The sequence below is a fragment of the Calypte anna genome, chromosome 20 (genome assembly GCF_003957555.1).
Source record: "Calypte anna isolate BGI_N300 chromosome 20, bCalAnn1_v1.p, whole genome shotgun sequence".
NCBI lineage: Eukaryota > Metazoa > Chordata > Aves > Apodiformes > Trochilidae > Calypte > Calypte anna.
The window spans coordinates 12,096,419-12,116,843 of record NC_044265.1 but is presented as its reverse complement, the minus strand read 5'-3'; the positions used below and the strand labels follow the sequence as shown (position 1 = coordinate 12,116,843).

Here is a 20,425-nt window from a genome sequence, read left to right as displayed (position 1 = left end):
ACTTTACATAATTTGGGGTGATTTTTTCTTTTTTTTTTTTTTTTTGCACAGCATCTCAAAAGGTGTTCCTTCCTGGGGCAGGGTGATGGAAAGGTTTAGAACTTGCCCTGTGGGGTTGTCTGAGCTGCTGTGAACTCTGATAACACGTCCAAAGGAAAAGGTGTGGCAAAGAATGGCAGAGGTTCCCTAGGAGAAATCTTGTCTACAAAAATCTTTTAAAGATGCCAGGCAGTGGCAAATCATTTTTGCCACCTTTGCTGATTGACTTGTGAATTAAAAGGAGCTTATCCTAGGGGCAAGTTTGTTTTGGACTCCATTTTAAAGCCCCTGGGGCAGTGCATATTTTGCTGTCAATGGTAAAAGACTCCTCCAAAACCCAGCTCTTCCCAGGACCAGGCACATCCTAAGGATCTTCCTGGCAGCCTTAGGGAACAAGAGAAGCTGGAATTCATCTGCCACAGCTATAGAAAGGTGTGAAACGTGATGAAAGGTGTGGAAAAGGATGGGGAAGGTTTGGTCAGAGCCTTCGTGGGCACAGAGGAGACCCTGGGCAAAGTGACAGGGGAAATATTATTACTAAATATGTTAATAATAAAATAATTTTTATATTATTGTTATTCTGTATGTTACTATATCCTTGGCTTTGGGAGGGTCTGAGCCTCTTGGAGGAAAACCTTCATTTTATGAGTCATGGGAAGACTTGCAGATAAATCTGCCATGATTTTCATTCAACATTTCAGACCAAGATGACTTTGTTGTACCTCTGTCAGAAGCTTTGGGCTTGTCAACAGCTCTGGGCTGCCTTTTTTTATATATAAATTTCCATAAATAATTAAAACTCTGATTTTAATGAATGCAAATTGAGTGCTACAGAAAGGAAGTCACTTGGCTGGAGGCACTTCCAGAGCTGGAATCCCTCACTTCCAACCAGTGGCTGCTGGAAAATGTTGCTTCAAGCTCAGTGCTGTAAAACCTGAGGCACCTGAGATGATTTTAACAATCTTTGGACTTAATCTGAGCATCCATAACCCTCATTAACACCCCTAAATGAAACTCTCCTCTTTTTCCCAAGACCTGCAGAAATGAGTAGGAAAGAAGGGGAGTTGTATATTTATCATATAAAACCCTATTCTGGGAACATTTACATTTTTAATATAGTTAAGTGTGGATGCATTTACAAGATTAGATTAACACAGTAATAAACAGTTTATCTGAAGATATATTGCCTCATCAGATTTCTGGGGGCTGAATGAATATTTCCTTATATTGCTGTCATAAATACTTCCTAGATTCACATCAGTTGCAGAAGAAGCAGCAAATCTCCAGGAAGGAAGTAGAAAACTGGATTTTTTTTTCCCCGAAAGAATTTATAATAACTCTAATTTGAGCCAGAAATTCACTCACAGGAAACATAAACCAAATAATGACTAATGATGGGATTTTTTTCATGAGAAGTGGCTGGTGCTGGCTGGCAGTGGAAAATGCACTTCTGAAAATCCCCCCTGGGTTTTTACCAGACTTTATTTTCCTTCTGCAATGCCCTGCTGGTTTTTTTTTGCAGACTGGAGCATCAGAGTCCATCCTGCTCAGTTCCATGAGCTGCATTTAATTATTAAGAGAGCAAAGGAACCTGCAAAGGAAAGGATGAGGTGGGAGGTTTAAAGCAAACTCTTGCACAGCTCCTGATTAAACACTGGCAACCACTGCCTGAGGGCACTGCAGAGCAAAACTATGACTCTGTTTGAGGCAGGATTAGACAAATTCATGGGCAACACATGCTCTGGTGGCTCTGAAACCCAATAATCTCTGTGCAGACCTCAGGTTCAGGGTGTCCCAAAGGTGCTGATGGTGGCCAGGAGAGACCCTGATGCACAGCGTGTGATGTGTTCATTTTAAAAGGGCTCAGGGAGAACTTCTTCCTTTCTGAAAGATTTCTGAAGGGCCTGAGCTCTTTTTTTTCTCACATCTCTTCTATCAGATGATGTGCAGACAACACAGCCTTTTTCTTTTTTCTTTCCTGAGACAAAAAAGCAGAATTGATTTCCCATGCTCCGAGTTTTATTTGAATGAAATATGTCACTACACTGCCAAGAATGAGGGAAAAGTCCAAAGACAGCAAAGAGAAACCAGGTGTGGGCTCAGTGCAGCAGCTGAGGTGTCTTCCCATAGAGCCTGAGTTAGCATCAAGGTCATTTCAGGCTTAGGAGTTAAAGGGAAGTTTTGACTGTGATGCTGATAAGCACAGTATTTTTGGAACTGCTGCTTTTTGGCTTAAAGCAGCCCAGATTAACAAATCCACACCGTGGGACCATATAATTAGGGTGTGGAGGAGCATGATGAGGAGCATGATGTTACTGTAAATACCTGTGGCCAAGCACAGGTCCAGCTCTGCTGCTCTGCAGGCTCTCAGCATCTCCAGGGACTCATTTCTCTGTCCTAATGTTCTGCACCCAGCCCAGGACCACCTGAACTGGACGTGGGAGCCCTATAGAAATGCAAACAGTAATTAATGATAATAATTATTGTAATGCAGACCATTAAATAGGTCATGCCCAGCTCCAAAATTTCAATCCTTTGGGTATAAGTAACCTACTAAATTCTTATTTAGTACACTGAATCCTGGCCTGGCTCCTGAGGTGGAACATGGGGCACTCTGCACTTTACCTTCATAGGCTGCTAGATCCAAAGGTTTGCTCCAGGGTGAGGATCCCACCTCAGAGAGCTGTGGGTGCAAGGGCAGCTGTGGGAATCCCCAGCTTTGGCAAGGGAGCCAGGGCAGGGAGGTACCCGAGTCCCACTTCTCCTCTGTTTGATTCACTGGGGGAAAAAAAATGAGAGAAAAACATAAAACAAGAGCAAATCTTTTGTGGGGAGGTGACAGCTCAGAATTTATCACTTGTTTGTACCAAACAATGAGGCAAATGGAAACATGGGGGGAAATTACCTGCACTGTGGTCTGTGCTTCTGATCCACTCGCTGCCTCTCTGGCATCGTGTCCAATGGGAATATTTATTCTTCCTTTAGCACCAACTCAAACTCCACCATCCCAGGGAAGATCAGGCTGAGGTCTCCCCAGGCAGGAGAGGGGCAGCAGAGCCTCAGATCTGACCCCATCATCTCCTGCAGGATGTGGGCAGTGATGCAGAGCAGCAGCACAAGGGTTTGGGCTCCAGCTCCAGCCCAGTTGCCACTGTCAACACAGGGTGTTTGTACAGCAAGAGGAGATCATTTTCATCAGTACAACTCCCTTCCTCTTTTTGTGTGTTTTAGAATGTAATTGCCATTGAGCTGCCCATGTACCACCTCTTCTCTCTTGCTAGAGGACCAAAGAGGAGGTTATTGTCAGTCAACAAAGGTTTTATTATTTTTTTAAAATAAAGCCTGATGAAAAAACCAACATTATAAGCAAAGCATGATGTTTTAATGACATTGTTTTGTAATCTTTTTGAATATTCCTGTTGAACTAACCAAGCCTTTCAACCCTTTTTGTTGTTGGCTTAAAATGCTGGCACGTATCTTGCTCCAGATCTCCCTCCCTGTGCTCTTTGCTCTGCCCAATTCCCCCTGCAGGTTTTGGTAAATGTTACCACTGCCAGGTGACAAAGTGCAGACATTTACTGACAGTGATATTATCTGCCCACATGAGCTGGGAAATGGTCCTGAGCACCATGTGTGTGTGAGGAATATGTTCCAGGATTGTATGTAGCATGTTAAGTTCCCCATATTGGAAAGATTTTCAGAAAGCTATTGATTTTCCAGCCCTGTAATTAGTTCAGAGATTCCAAATAGAAAATATTATTCCAGAGATTGATTTTTTTTTTTAATTGTTCATAGCAGCAAAACTGCACTGGGGCTGTGAAGCACATCACATGCTTCCTGCAGGAGGAGACTTTGAACTTTGGAAAAATATTGCATCTGTAAACACGGAGGAGAAATCACGTGGTTAATCCTGTGGCTGTCTCAGAGAAGCCCTGGGTCCCACTTGTTCTCTCTGATTTTGAAAATCCATCCTTAGAACTCCTCTGGCAGGATCAAGGTCTACAGGAGGGATTGGACTCTGCATCTCTGAGGCTGGATCATGTCCTGGTGGGAGCTGCCAGGATGGGTCAGGGTCAGAAGAAGCCTCAGCCATCCCCTGGGGTGCAGAAACCTCCATCCAGGGGTGTCCTGGGGACAATGTTCACCCACTTAAATAGTTTGCATTTCATTTGTGCTCTGTGATTGCCATCACTCAACTTCCTCTTGCTCCCTCAAACTGGTCACAGTCCCCTGGGGCACATCCCACACCAGTACAAGCATCCCTCTGAGCTCTGCTGGGAGCTCAAGGTGCCCCTGAGGAGGAGAGAAACTACTCTGCCTGCTTTCCAAATTCCTGGAGCTGCTGTCCCTCACCATTCCAAAGATCCACCTGGATGCCCTGAGCCAGCTACCCAGGAGCTCTGGGGACAGAACCTTTCTGAGCTGCATTTTGGTGGTCTCTGCTGCTCCATCCTCACCTCTGCATTGCTGCTTTATAAAAGTTTAAACTTTACCCTCTCTCTATTGCAGCTGGAGCTGCCTGGGGGTGCAACAAACCCCCTGTGTGCACAGGTATGGGGCTGCACTCTGCCCCAACCACCCTCCAGAGCTCCCATTTCAGAGGGAACTGAGCTCTCCTGAGACAAGGACACAGCCTGGGCCATCCTCTCATCTTTCTTCCTCTCCTCCTCTTGGCCCTGAAGCAGTGGGAATTAAAGCCTCAGCTTCAAGTCCTGGAAAGGTTTGCAGGGCACAGCTTTAATCTGGGGGCTACCAGGGGTCTGGTGGCTGCAGCAGTGGCAATTCCATGTGCCACTTGCCTTGGGAAATTTAATCCACTCCACAGCTTCTTGCTGCAGTAGGGCTGACTTGGCATTTTCCTGCTGGAAGGCATCAGCATCTCCTGAGGTTGGCAGGGGGCAGAAGTTGGTCTCTGAGGTCCTTGTTCCTGCACAGGTTCACCAGTCCACTGGTCCCTTCGAAGCTCCTTTCCCCAGTCAGTGCTTTTTCTGGTTTTTAATTCTCAGATGATGAGAGGGAGGTAAGAGAGGAAAGGGCCATGAGGACCAGGGGGCAGAACAGAGGAGGTCAGAGTAAAATGCCATCGTCCTGAGTATTTGAGATGGTTTTTTCCCTACTTACTTACTCAGAATCTGGCCCCTGAGGAGCACAGGGAATTGGCTGAGGGCAGCAACTTCTCCCATGAGTGTCCATGGCCAGAAGCAGACATGTGAATAATCATCTGTTAGAGATATCCCATGGCTGTTCTCACCTTCATCCCAGGGACAGAAAGTGGGATGCTGTGCCAGAGGATGCTCCATCCCAGCTCTCCTGGCTGCTGCTCCCACCCCAGCCTCTTCCCAGCGCCCAGAAGTTTCATTTGCAGAAGAAAACTTCTCCTGGACCTGCCAGAAATGGAATGTCTTCTTTTTTTTTTTTTTTTCCAGTTTCTTCCAGGCAACATTTTTTCATCTGTAATTATTAACTGCAGAGAGATGTCTCTTCCTTCCTTTGGAGAGGATTTTGTGTCCTCCTGGGTCAGTGCTTCATGCTCAGTGGTCTTGTTGCATGCAGAGAGTGTGGTGGCTGCTGCTTATGGAAAATATGAGTAGTTACATCCAGTAGAAAAAAAACAACACAACAACTCCCTCTTCTAAAGAAGCTGTTCTTTCCCTCTTGCAGAATAATGACAGATTTTCTGTAAAGGCAAAGCCAGGAGCACCCAGCAGAGTCGAGGAGGGGAGTGCACTGCAGTTAGGGATTTTATTGGAATTCTTCCATCTCGTTGCTCAGCTGTGCCAGGCATTAAAGAAACCATTTGAGTCACTTCTCTAGAAAACCTGCAAATTAGAAAGGTTGGGCAGAGAGCAAAAGCACCCAAAAAGATAATTTCCAAGTCACAGGGATTACTTATTCTGCTGTAGTCACACAAGTAAATTTGGAGACTATGGAATTTCTTCCAGAATCTGTGAAACCTCAGGAAGGAAGAAGCAATGCACATCTTGAAAGCTCCAAACTTTATTCTAATAAAAACAGTTGAACTTGGAAATCTGCTTTGGCTGAGCAATGCTTCTGCAAAATATAATTCCCAAATGGATTCCCAGTAAAACCTTGGGAAATGTCTCAGGAGATGAGAATGCTGCAGAGTAAGGAAGTTTCATGGGGAGTTAATGAACCAGGTGCCCTTCCCATCCCTTGCCTCTGGCACCTCCCAATCCCAGCAGCATCAGACCAGGGCAGGAATTCCCCTCCTGCACCTGCAATCATTGTTCACCTTTGCAGGAAAAAAATGGTATCACTGGGGGTTTTGTTTTGCAAGAATCCTCTAGGAGAAAGGTGTGGAAGGAAAGGAGGGAGAAAATGCTGCTTTATTCTTTGCCTCCCGAAGCAATTACTGGAGTCACTCAGCTTCCTGGGAAGAGAGGGTGTGGATGAGAGGAGTGAATTGCAAGCACCTTCCTCAGCTCCTTTTGCTTTAAGATAGCTGGATATTGAAAAAAAATTCAAGTATTTCACCCCAAGAATATATGTAGTCTTTTTGTGTTTTCCCCTGGCATGAGAGCAGCAGGGAAAGCACTTGGCATGGATTAGTCCCCTTCTAACAGCACTTTTTGGGGTTAGGCAGTGACCAGGCATTTTGGGGGGTACCCACGACCTTCCCGAAGGGCTAGGATTTGCAGGATGACCTAAGGATAATTCTCAGTGCTCAAGTCCCCTCGGAATTCCCACCGGGATAAGGATGGGAGCAGCGCAGTTAGCCCAGTCTCACTCTCCCATCTAGTGGTAAAAACAGGAAAGGATCCGGGCAGAAAAAGAGAAATCGCGGCTTTCAGAGACTTTTGGAAGGGGTATCTCCTCCAAATCCATCTTCTCCAACACTGGGAGATGTCACCGACCTGATCCAGGGAGAAACAACAAAATGCAAAAGGGGTTTCGAGCCTTTCCCTGGGTCCAGCGGGGCCTGGGGGGGGCTTTGCCTTGGGAAAAAGCCAGGTAAAAGAAAGAGATCTGCACCCTGATGGATACACCCCAGGTCAGACAGTCTGGATCTGAAAGCAAGCATTTCAAGGACGTTTTTTAACCATTCGTGGTGGGTGGGAGGCAGCAAGGGGCAGAGCAAGGTGAGAATGGTGTCTGGATGGGAAGGGTTTCACTTCTCCCTCTGGAACTTTGAGATGCTCAAACTGATTCAGGCCCCAAAAATCCCATTTTTTCCATGAGGATCTGGTGCAAAACCAGGTGAGTCAGTGAATAACCCTATGAGGCTGCTGCAGCCCGGGCTGAAGAGGTTCAGGGCTCAGGATTCTGCAGTTCCCATGCTGGTGCCTAGAACTCGGTCCCAGAGAGCTGAGGAGCAGAAAGGATGCTCTGCTAACAAAGATTTATGTTCTCCTGTCAGATGGAAGAGCCATGGTGTTTCCTGGAAGGGTAGATGATGTTTCATTTTCATTTTCAGCAAAGAAGGTCAAAAGCACAAGGGGAAAAAAAAAATCTCATAGATCAGCTGCTTGCAGATCTCAGAGGTGCAAGTGCTTGGCTCATGTTGCTGTTAAAAAAAAAAACAAACAAAAACAAAAGAAAAACCAACCCCAGACCAAAACAAAAAAAATTCCTGGAGCAGCAAGCTGCTAAACTTGGCTTTTCCTGGGTTATCACCCACACAGCCTGCAGTGTGAACAGCCTCAGAACAGCCCCAGCAAGAAAAAGCTGACTCAGCTGATTGTGCTGCTCACTCCCACACTGTCAGATGACAAACCCAAAAGGTTCTGGGAGGGTTGGGGTGGGCAGAAATGGGCCAGGTAAGGGGGGCAGCTGCCAGAATGCAGTCCTCTGGGGGGGAGGTCCTCAAGCTGCACCCACAGCTGTCTGGAAAGGGGCTGGAAGTGGGACCTGGCGTGGGCAGGAGCCCACGGGATGCACGGAGCTGTGTGGATCCCTCCTCCCTGGGGTGGGCTATGCACAGGGGGGCTGGGAGCAGGGAGGGTGCTGGCTGAGGGTGCTGAGCCCCCCTCAATGCTCAGCTGCCACATCCCACAGGTACCGGGCAGGTCGGGAGGTGGCAGCCTTCACCACGGATGGATGCGGGCGGGAGGCAGCGGCAACCAACCCGGAGCTCTGGCTTTTAAAAAAAAGGTTGAATGAGAAAGTTCAGGTAATGGCCAGTGTGGGAAAGGGGTTGTGAAGATGGAAAAAGTCTCCTTTCTCTGATGAATGCACCGTGGGGATTAAGCTTTGGGTTGCCACCCGAGAGGATGTCTCGGGATGTGCTCCAGGTGTCCCAGCTGGTGGGGCAAAAGGATCCCAGGAGCAAGTCCAAAATCTACTCCAGCTGATTTTTGTAGGTATAAATCAGATTTCCTTTCTCCCCTGCAAGATAATTTGGATGCAGCGTGGACCAGAAGGTGCCACAGCCTGGGGACCCTGGGACCCTGGGATGTCCTGGGCTTGTACCCCTGTTGATGGCCCTGCAAACCCTCCCTGGAAAGCCTGTTCCCTGCTACAATAAAAAAAGGTTAATGAAAAGACAGGCTGGAAACGTGGAAGCACACTTAATGCTATTGCTGTGATGCTCCATTTGAGCTGCAAAGAGAAGATAAAGTTCTGCCTCCCACTAGAGGTGTCACCAGGGAAAATGATTCCTTCCTCCTCTAAGTGGCACCACGTTGTTCCTTCTTTCCAGCTTGCTGCCACCTTGGTGGCACAGTCTGTTCCTTCAGGAAAATAATCCAGTTACCTGGCAGTGGTGGTACCCTCCATCCAACCTCCCACACCCTCCCCAGACAACATCAGTACCAAAGCTAATTCAAAAATAGCTTCACCTAGGAAAGAAGACTAAATAAGGACTGCTCTTAGCATGTGAGGAGCTAATGAAGACCCACTTAGCAGTCTCATCAGCTCCAGCAGATGATTGTTGATTGCAGGTCTGCTGCTACTTTATTCTTCCTTGCTCGTTACACCCAGGTCAAATGAAGCACACACAGAACTGGGGTGGAAATGAGAAGGGAGATGGACATCGTGGTGACCCATCCCAACTGGAAAATGACTGGTGAGGGTTTTTTACAGCCCCTTAGGTAGAGCTGTTTCATGTAGCAGCAAGAGGTAGGGCACTTCTAATCACCAAGGGCAAGATCCAGCTCCTCAGCCCATCCCCTGAGCCTTGTTAATGAGATGAACCTGAGCAGTCCTGCCTGGAGACCCCTTGGAGGAGAACAGGGCATTTTGGGGGTGGTTTAGGATTCACCACTGATGTGCTGGGATTTCCCAAGGGACTTGGGGCTGTCTGCACCCACCTGGGTGCAGAGGGTGAGGACTGGAAAGGGTGGGAGCTCTGCTGGGCACCCAGCTCCTGGGAGCTGCTCTGACAGTGACTCTTCCCCTCTGCCCAGGAAACCTTTGCTCTCCCAGCATGAGATTTTTTCAACCAGCTGAGACACTTATTGTGAGTAACATCCATAAATACAGCCTAAGCTTTATAAATACAGGGAATCCCCTAACAGGATTTTCTTCTTAAGCACCTTAGGATACTGATTTCTGCCTTCCCTGAAACTAAATCAGGAGGGTTCAGGGACTGTAAAGTGAGGGAAGTTTTGATGCTATATTTATTAATAACCTGGGAAAGAAGAAAGGGAACAAAATGAAAGAGAAACAGGGAGCCAGCCAGATCTTGCCTCACCACAAGTGCCCATGCCTTGATTATTTTGCCAATGAACTTGTGGCAATGGATGAAGATGGAAGAGGGATGCTGTAAAGTGAAGGGCCCTTCCCAGAGGACACAGTGGCAATCTGAGGGACTTTGCTGTAAAATCTGCTCTGTTCCTCTTTGTCTGATCCAGCCCCAAAGCTTCCTTGTCTGTGGTTACACCCAACCCCTTCATTCTCTGTTCCTAACCCAGTAAACCATTCCCATCTACCAGTTCTGGGTCAGAGGAAACCGCTGTTATTAGGCTATTTTATGGACGTTTAATTAATTCCACCTCTGTGATTACACTAATTAGCTAACTGGTTTCTAAGGGCTTGCATTACACCTTCATTAATCACAGTGTTAGCTAGTCTCGTTAAGAGTCCCTGAGTTTTTGCATTACAATTTGAAATTATTCAATGCAAAAGTAATTTGAAGGGGGAAAGGAAGTCAATAGGAGTAGACACCATCTTCACCAGCAGCTTGGCTGAGAGCCTCTCTGATATATTTAGAAATATTATGATTTCTAAGAGCCTGCCAACCATTTACTTAATGTCTATATATATTAAAAAAGAAAAAAAAAAAAGAAAGAAAGAAAGAAAAGGTAAGTTTGAAGCTTGCAAATCACAACTGTTAAAGGCTCCTTCTCACTTTCTTTGATCCGAGGCAGTTGACTGACACATTCAAATGGGATCAAAAATAAAACAACTGACAACAGAGCTCCTTCATCCTGACAGCTGTACCCAAATCCTTGCTGCAGCTCCACCACCTCTGCAGTGAAGAGAAAACCCAGGGCAAAGCAGAAATAAAGATTTAAGAGGAGGTTACGCCTTGGCTGCTGGCAAAACATTACTCTGACAGCTCTCGAGATCTTCCCATAAATCCTCATCTGCAGAGATCATTTGGATTCTTTAAAGGATTCTTGAAAGGATTCTTGAAAAAATCAAAATTAAGAACAAAGTGGCCCATGTTGGGCAGTGTAAATATGTGGGCAGGAGAACGTTTGTCCCTGTGGTTATGATGGAAAAAATTAATAATATTTATAATAAGATAATGAGAAAGATGATGGGTGAGAAGACAACTGCCCAGAGACCTGCACTGCACCAGGGTGAACACATCAACCCCCCAGCAGCTACCCCAAGAGGGGGAACCTCTGCCTGCCATGGGATTTATTTTTTTACAGCAGCCACCCCTCTATTTACCTATTTTGCATCTCTTCAGTCTCCAACCAGTAGTTTGCAGCTGCTGCAAAGCTGAGCTCTGAAGAAGGACGTCCAGCCTGGGTGCAGTTCCTGGCTCTATGTGATGCTGAAGAGGTGTCCAGACCCCAGCTCAAGAAGTTTCTTCAGTGCAGAACAATTTTTAAAAGCACTAATTCAAACTTTTTTAGCAGAAGGAACAAGGGTGGTGTTGGTCTCACCTGCCAGGGATGGCTTTGACAAGGAGAGAGAGAAGCAAGGAGCCTCAATTTCCTGATACAGAGGCTGAAGAGCCCCCGTGACAAGCAAACCATTAAAAAGAAAAAGTAACAATAATACCCAGCAAAATATTGCATCAGGGAAAAATTTCTGCTTGGTTTTAGCACAGATGTTGATATTGCACACTCAGAAATGGCTGCGTGGAAAGACATTTGCAGCCTGCTATTAGATGGTGCACAAAAGCAGAGAGCTGTGCTTGCAAGGGGGAAATTAAAGCATTTAAAAATTAAAATATATGTTTTAAATGTGTGGGATTATTTTTTTTTCCAAAAAGCATATTCTCCTCTGATGGAAAAGTTATGAGCAGAGAGACTGAGCTTCCCCAGCTCACATCCAGAGCCTGTGATTACCTTGAAGCTCTTGTCCTCTACTTCTGCAGGAGGGAGCAGTGGCAGGAGCCAGGAATGCTCTGCTCTGCTCTTCTTCTGAATTCAGAAAGAAACTTGTCCATACAGCACTCTTTCTACCACCCCATGAAAAATCTCACAAAGCATAAGGGGATGTTTTTCAGATTAATGGATATCATCATTTCCAAACCCAAAACCCCCTAGGAGGAGGGAACGCTGAGGTCTGTGGGATGAAACAGTTGGAGGCTGAGAGGAGTTTTTTGGGCACCCTGAAGGCAGCAGATACCAAAGCTTGGGCACAGAGGTGATTGCTCTGCACTTTGTTTATCCCTTTTGTGCACAAGGCTGGGATTTTTCATTTCATCCATAATTCATATCTTGCTGCAGCAATTCCATGGAGGCAGCACAGGACTCCACGGGAAAAGAGGGAGATGCCTTGAGTCACCAAACTGCAGAGCTTGGGTCCTGCCAGCACCTCCACTTTATCCCAACTGCCCTGTAGGCAAAACCAGGAATAGGCAGTGCAAAAGGAGCTGTGGCTGAGTTCAGGGAAGGACAAACTGTGCAAGAAAACAAAGGGTGCAAGAAAAGCTCTGTTTGTAGCCAGGAGAGACTGTGCAGAGCTGCCAGCAGCATGGGGCTCCTGATGCCTCCAACCCCAGCCTGGTTTACACCTGGAAATGCCATCCTAACTGAGCTCAGCACTAGATGCTCACACCCCATCAGCATTTGGGGCCAGGTTGCTTTTTTTCTTTTTTTTTTTTTCTTTTTTTTTGTCATCTAGCTTCAGCAAGTTCTGGAGGGTGACAGTCTTTGCTGTCACCTCGGATGGGGAGGTCACAGTGTTGCTCCGACTGTACCATATATACAATCAGCCTGTGCTCACTCCCAGGGCTAAAAAACTTCCTCCTACAACCCTGCTGCCTTGCCATAACACACAGACCAAAAAACCCAGCTTGTCAGAAACCGAAGTGTTTTGTGAGATTAAAATGTAAATGTTGGGCTCAGCTTTTGGGAGGGGGGGGGTTGATATTTTACTCGTGATTCTGCAAGGTTGGTAACTCTGGAGCTGCTGTTGCAAACAGCTGAAACCTTGATAAATAAACCCTCTGTCAGCCAGCTCTGAAAACCAACTTGCTGGTGGTTTGGAGAAATATTGGGAATTTCAGAGCAACCTGTAATTACAGCAATTAACCCCTCCTACACAGCCTGGCCTGGGTCTGAGAGGAGACGGGGGCTGTAGAGTGTCCTGTCTGACACTGCTGGCAATATACACTGTAGATTAATTTTTTTACTGTCTTCATTGTCTTAAAAATATGGGGGAAAGGCCATGTCATGTGTCAGACTTTGCACTCAGTATCACCTGTGAGTAAGGGAATGTAAAGTTGAAAAGCAGCTTGAAATAATTCAGATGAAATTCCTGCCTGGCTTGGCTCTGGATTGCAGCCTCATCTCCATGGGACACCTGCAAGAAGGTCTGGCTGAATCCAGAGCTAGGTCCCTCCCTAGGCAATACTTTTTCTTCTCATCCCATGATGGATCCAGGTCTCTTGTTCCTGATTCTGCAGAAACTTGCACCCCAGGCAGGCACAGCTTTGGCTGCACAGCACCATGGGTTGTGATTTATCCAGGAACCTGCTGTAAATGCTGATGAACTTGAGAAAAAAAAAAAAAAATCAGGAGGAGTCTGCTAACTTTCTGCTGATGACCAAGGCTCTCAGCCACCCACCAGAAGTGAGTTACTGGGGTTTTTGCATCCCCAGTGCACACATTTAAATAGCTGAACCTTGGTATATGAAGCTCTTGGCTCAGGGTTTTCAGAAGAAAACTCTGACCAGCATAAATATTCACAGCTTTATTACCAAAACCATCATGAATTTAAATGAACCTTTCTTTCATAATATGTATAAGAACCTGAACATGACTGCACAGCTCAGCCAGCAGTGCTCGGAAGTGATCAGTAAGTAAAGAATCACTCATAGGATTCATTTGGAAAATAATTTCAAACAATTGAGATGTATATGAAAATGAACAGACCACTCATTAAGAGAGCTTGAGCCTGATCTGTAAACTTAGCTACTCACTTTTTATCCCTTAAGTAAACTAGCAAAAGTAATGTATTTATAGCCTCTTGACGTAAGTAGCCCCGGTGAAATATTGTGTGTAATAAATAATCTGCCATCTCCGAAAGCCTACAGGACAAAGCAGCACCAAGGTACTGCAAAGGCAAACTCTGTGTGGTTAATGAGTCCTGGTGAGCTGCCAGCCAGCTGAAAACATCCCAAATGAGAGAAAGCAATGAAAACATTGACTTTATTAATGTAGGATGGGGTTCTATTGACACAGCCGCAACTCAAGGTCATTGGATGAAGTCTTCTGTCAGCTTTGTGTGGCACCTTTAAACATCCCTTCCTGCCATCACCTGGGTGTTTGGTCAGCTTTATATCAACGTTGTGCTGTTTGTTAGGCCTTTTCTCCACTGTTTTTTCCCTCCTTTCCTTTCTGATGCAAAGATCCCAAGCTCTTGGCCCTCTTCCCCTTGCCCCGTGCTTCCAGCGTTGCTTTTTCTGGCCTCACAGATTACACAGTGCATCCACATTAAAACTGAATGTGTTCATCAGCCTTTTTAAATAAGGATGTCATTTGTAAATGCTTTATTCATAATTAATGGAATTATTACAAGGTGCAGCCACATTCTTCATCCCTGTACTGTAAGATATGTTGTAAAGTGCATTAGTAAAAAGCTTCATAGATGAGGACATGACAACCTGACTGTGAGGCACATTAGGTGATGTAGCCATTGTTGTGACAATCTTTATGCAAGATTTTAAGCCATCAGTCAGCCAGGGGCTGATTGATAGTGTAAATGTTAATAATTAATAATGGGATAATGTTGATAACTAATTATTAGGAAATGATGAGTATGGATTTTTTTTTAAGTCAGTATTATGCTAATATGCATTATTCACTGAACATAAAATCACGTTAGAGATGAGAAAGGCTCTCCAGCTCTCACTGATGAGTCAATGCTCCTCTTTCCTTGCCTTTCCAAAGCAGCTCTTTTCACCTGGCTTCCTGGATGAAATCCATGGGTTAAGATGTATTTTTGACACAAAATCCCAGCTCTGAATATGTGCTGCCCAGAGTGATGTGTAAAGCCATGGCTGTTGGGACAGGAGCACAACACACCTGCCTGCTCCAGGCAAGGGAGACGCAGAGGCTCCTTCTGCTACATTTATAAGGGAGCATCTTGCCATGCAGGGATTGCTCTCAGATTTTCTTCACTTCTCTGTGGCATCCTCCAGCAATCTAACCCATCTGGCACACTGACTTTTTTACAGTGTGAACAGGAAGGTCCTTGAGCTGCTGAGCAACCAGTGAGGCAGGTGGGGTGTAAGGATGGAGGGAGGGAAAGTTTAGTGAAGCCATAAAGGTGGCTCAATGGTGCTGTCATTTTTTTGCAGCTGACATTCCCTTTCCTTATCTCTGCTAGCCAGGATCAAAGCAAGTGTTATGGCATGCTGGGCAAGTGTTAAGTCATGCCTGTTTGCCACCAGGTACAGACTGCTCGGAAGATGTGAAATTCCAATAGCAGCCTCAAAAATCAGCATTTAGACACAGATCCTGGAGGATGGCTCCTGGGACCTGCTGGATTCCAGCACTCCCAGCAGCACTGTCTCCATCCCCCGTCTCACAGCTGCCCTGCCAGGACCAGGGATATAATTTTGCCTTCTCCAGTTTCAAAGCCGAAGATGCAGACGAGCTCCTTCCTGATGCTCAGCTGCTTTGCAGCTAACCTAAGCCAAAGGCATCAAATATACCCAGCTCACTGCCACTCTCCTGGCAGCACAACCTCCCAGAAGGAGGAAGGCTGGACTCCACACACCTCTTGTAGTGACACCCTGATCCCTCCAACCACACCAACATTCCCCCAGGAACTCCTCCAGGCCATGCACAAACAGGGGGTGCTGAGCAGTGTGAGAGCCTTCCCTAGGGAGAGCTGGGAAGCACTGGTTAGTGCAGGAGTTGTCACACTGAGGAGATGAATATCTGGAGGTTTTTTTTCTCTTTCAGGGATGACAGTCCTTGGAGCTGATCCACAGATTATCTTTTTCATCCCTCCTCCCCTCCCCACCTCTCAGTTTTTGTGTTTTGGCTTTTCGGCGTTTTTACTTCAGAGAAATCCGCAAGTACATTTTCGGGTGGATGTCACCAGGATCCACTTCCTCCCGGCCCACAGACAGTCTGTCTCTTATCTCACTTACATTAGTATCAATTATTTACAGTGGGAATGCTAAATCATGAAAATGAAGTTGCAGCAAAGCTCTGCCTCAGCTAAGTACCCCACACAAGCTTGCAGCTTTCTCAGCCCCTCTCCTCTTTCTCCTTGCAGAGCAACAGCCACAAATTTATTCATTTATTCCCCCTTCCAGAGCTGTGGGGCAGAGCAGTGGCCAAGCACCCTCAGCCCAGCTTCTTCCTGAGGGTAAAAAATCCCATATGGAGCACAGCAGGCAACATGTGCTAGGGAAAGCTTTTCCATGGTGACCAAGTTTTGGAGCAGCTCAGCTCCTTTGTCTGCTTGCCAGAAGGTTTCCTTTGCATTGTTGTCTTTTTTTTTTTTTTTTTTTTTTTTTTTTTTTTTTTTTTTCTTTTCTTTTTTTTTCTTTTTGCCCTTCCACAGAGCCTTCCTGACATTGGGAATAATGGTTGATGGAAGGAGACAGCCTGCCTGCCTGCAGCTGACACCCCAGGCAGGATGCAGCTTTGCTGCTCTGCACCAGTCTCACTCCCTTTGCCCTCCTCCTCCTCCTCCCATGGAGAAATTCTTCTTCATTTGGGATGCTGGGGCTCCTTCCCTATTCCCTGTTCCTGGCCAGTGCTGTAGGGTTTGGAAGGGTTTCTCACACTGGCAATGAGCTTCTTAAATGTCCGAGCATATAAAGGATTTTTTTGATAAATAGCATTTAAACATGAATAATTAAAATCTCAGTTAAATGGGGATGTTATACAGCTCAGGACAGTGTAAATACAAGTGCTGGGGCTTTGCTCAGATCTTTACTCTTTGGATCTAGAACAGCAGCAGTACTTTGCCTCCCTTGGTAAGTGCACCACTAAGTGAGGTGATGCTCAGACTCTTGACCTTGGAGCTGTGCCTACATTGAAATTTCCAGTTATTCTCAGTATTTTTCAGATGAATCCCTGCTTGCACCTTAGAATCTGCCCTTCCCTAGTTTTGGTTTGACTGCTTACCCAGCACATCCCCACTTTGCTGGTTACAACTCAGGATAAGTGAACAAGAACCCCCAAGAAAAGGAAAAAAAACCAAACCAAATAAACCTTTTTAATTCCTGTTTTTAGAGATTATTCAGAGTGTGAGAAGACCCCTGGAGTGCAGACCAGAGCCCACAGACACTGAGCAAACTGTTCTTGACCCACCAAGGGCTAGCAAGGGGGTTACCCTGTGAGACCTGAGCTAACCCCAACATTACAAAGCTCCAAGCCTACAACACAGCTCCTGAAAGGAAACCTCCAAGCACCAGTGATGAATTCAGCCCTGGAAGGGAGATTTGGGGCCCCTTGGAGCCTCCCTGGCAGCATGTGGTGGCTGTGGTCCATGGAGTGGAACTGAAGGGCTGGGATGGTCTTGGCTGGAGGTTTCCATCTCCCAGTAGATGCTGTTGGAGATGGAAAACTTTCAGCCAAAGGAATTTTTGCCCCCAGTCCAGGGCTCAACCCTTAGTGCTTCCCCATCCACACCTGGGATTTTGGGCAGACTTGTGCAAGACAGGTATGTCAGGGAGGATGAAGAAAAAGAAGGAAAATGTTTTGATTTTAACCTCCTGTGAGTCCCTTCATTACCCCTGAGCCTGTTTGACCCTTTTACTGTTGCATCAGCTTGTTTTTTTCTCATAAAAACTAAAACTGGATCAATTCCCTTTCCCTCAAAGCCCTTTATGTGTCCTGGTGCCCAGGACCAGCCCTAGCAACAGGCCTGATGGAAGCTGAATCTTTGGGAGCAGGCACCAAGCCCACCTCCCCATCTTCCTCCTTCTTCCTGCTCCAGCTTCATCTATTGCATTTAAAAGATAAATTGTATCTATCTATTTTAAATATAAATGTACAATGCTACCTGTTTGTATGTGCATGGTAAGGCTCTGTTGTATATGGATATCTCTCCAACCAATAACCCTGTCTTGCTGGGGATTTAAGTATTAGTCTTCAAAATCCAGGTCTAGAGCTCCAGATTTATTTTTATGAAAATATTCTCTTTCTTGCTTAAGGAAAGATATTAATTATAGATGCAAACCCATAAATCTTCTGGCTTTAGGTGAGATATTTGCTGGATTATAAATACGAAATGGAGATGAGGGTCCTGCTCTTCCTATTATTACTATTATTATTACTTACTGGTTATTATTTTCTGTATGATCAGTATCTTCAGGTGGGTCAAACATTACTGGGGACTGGGGAGCTGAATGTTCAAAGGCTGCACTGATGTTGAATTCATTAAAAGGTTTTCTATCCCAGTCTTGCTCTCTGCTGCATTTCAGAGTCTGGTGAGTCATTAAACACCCTGTTCAGGTCTCTTCCTCTCCTCTCCATCCTGCTTTTGGGGCCTCATTTTGTTGTACTGCTTTTGCCAGATCATATCAAGCTCCCTAATGTTTATTAATGACATCCTGTGCATCCTACAGCCCGTGTGCTATTGTTTCCAAGGTTTTGTTTTGACATCAGTTTTGGAAAGCAGACAATCCAGGAGGCACAGAGGACCCCAGCATCACCCAGGCCTTTGTCACAGGTGACCTTTTTCTTCTCCACTATTTATTGGGGCAGATCTGGGACCATCAGTAATAAGCCACCAGGGATTTAGCACCCAGAATACCAAGTGGAGGATTTGTTTCAGGCAGGATGTCACAGCTTTGATGTGGACAGTCCTGATGCTGCTCAGCATCTTCCAGGCCAGGGCTGGTGGACCCTCGCCATACATCACCCCAGCACTGAAGAATTGAGTGTCACTTGGGAATTCAATACCAACCAAGACAGAAATACATTCCAGTGGATCTCTCAGACTCTGCCAAGTGCTCCAGAGCCAGGAATGCCAATTAATTCCAGTTAAATTGATAACTTCATTGAGGACCTCAGGGTTTGCTCCATTTGCTGTTGTTTCCCTGCTGATCTCTGGTGCTCCAGCCATGCCTGTTGCCTTCTGGTCCATCAAGGACTAAAAGAAGGCAGATGCCAAACACAAAGGGCAAACACCAAGGGCTAGATGCTCACAAGAATAAGGAGAAGGAAAAGCATGGAGCTGGGCTGGTGTGGAGCTGGAAGGATGCCTACAGCCAGCTCTGGCAGATGCAGGAGGTTGATGACTCAAGGAAAGCATGGAGTGGGACCTCAAACTAAATTCATATAACATCCTACCTTGAAATTAATAGGACCTTGTATGCCAGGACTGTAAAGACAGGGCTCTCTGTAAGGTCTGCTTTTTTGAATTAGACTCCAGTGCTTAAATAAATTGAGCTGTCAGTATATTAAATGATTTAATGCCTTCTTCGGTTTTGCAGTGGAATCCTAATGAAAATACTCCTCAGTATAAAAAGCTGGATAAATTAAATGGTGAAGTGTTTTAATAAACGCTCTGTTGTTATGGTGAGCCACATTAAAGCAGTGTTTATCTGTATGGGAATGATGTTGCCCTGGCTTTTAAAAATTTTTTTACTGGTTCAGACTTTTTCTGACATGAAACAGAAGCATTTCGCTTAAGTTATTCAGTTTAAAAGCATCTGCACAGTTCCTGGTCCAAAGCCTGAAATCAATGGAAATCTTGTTGGCTGGCTAACACAGGGCTGGATGAAATGGCATTTGGAGCTGAGGGCTCTTGCAGGTTGCTCTGGAGCTGCTGAAGTTGCTGCCTGATGCTGAACAGGGCTACAGGAGGGGTTCATATCCTGCAGTGCTGCCTCCCCTATCAAATAAATAATCTGGATTATCAGATCTGGCTGATAAAGAGGTGGCAGGCAGGAGGGGACAGCAGTGGTGGCACCAACAATGTCATAGCTCAATCCAGCCCAGCTCAGGACCTGCAGTGCTTGGCAGTGCTCAAGCATGGGCAGCGAGCACCTTGGTGGAGGCTGCAAAGATGAGAGAAGGTCCCAGTCCCCCAGATTCAGGAATGGGGTCCTAAACTTACAGCTGGATAGATTTTGCTGGTAAAGAACCAGAGTAAAATGACAAATAAGCTGTAGAGCAGCTTCAAAGGCTTTCTTTGCTGATCTTGTTACAAGTTAAGGTAACAAATGGTATTTCTTTTATATCCTGTATGTAAGGTACAGAGCTGCTTTTAAAGGTAAAGACCCTACTGGAAGATAAAGTCCCTTCTATATAAATCAAGTATGAAACAAATTTAATTGGCGTCCTTTTGGACATCAATTCTTATCTAACCTCCCCCAGTGGTTTTTTTGGAAGGAAATTTTTTTTCCTGACACTCTTTTCAGAGCTTGAAAACCCAGAAATAATGTTCCAGTACCCAAGGAAAAAAAAACCCAGTTAAATTACACATATATTTGCCTATATACCTGTTTGGTCCTCAGTTCATCTGGATGCACAGTGAGACTTCAGCTGGGGCTTGCAGATCAGACCCAGAAGAAGTCAATGGGTGAGGGAGGGATCTGCTCCCAAGGCTCCTGCTGAAGAATTTCCATGAAAAGAGAAATTTCAGCAGCTCCCAAAGCAGAGAGCAGAGATGTGGGGGACCTGCAGCAGAAAGCCATGCCATGCAGGATGCTGGCTCATTCTCCCTCTCCAATTTTCTGGGCTGTGATCAAACTTCCCATTTTTACTCAAAATTTTAGCAGCTTTTCAGGAATATGGATTAATCACTTCCCTGAGAAGTCTATCAA

General features: G+C 45.7%; 1 long non-coding RNA gene across 1 annotated transcript; it reads right to left on the bottom strand.

The window, feature by feature from the left end:
• Positions 1-2,372: 2,372 nt before the first annotated feature.
• Positions 2,373-3,083, bottom strand: LOC115599449. Its single transcript, XR_003988436.1, has 3 exons — positions 2,945-3,083; positions 2,665-2,817; positions 2,373-2,485 (listed from the first exon to the last, which is right to left on the bottom strand). It is a non-coding gene; the product is annotated as an uncharacterized LOC115599449 (long non-coding RNA).
• Between the last annotated feature and the right edge of the window lie 17,342 nt (positions 3,084-20,425).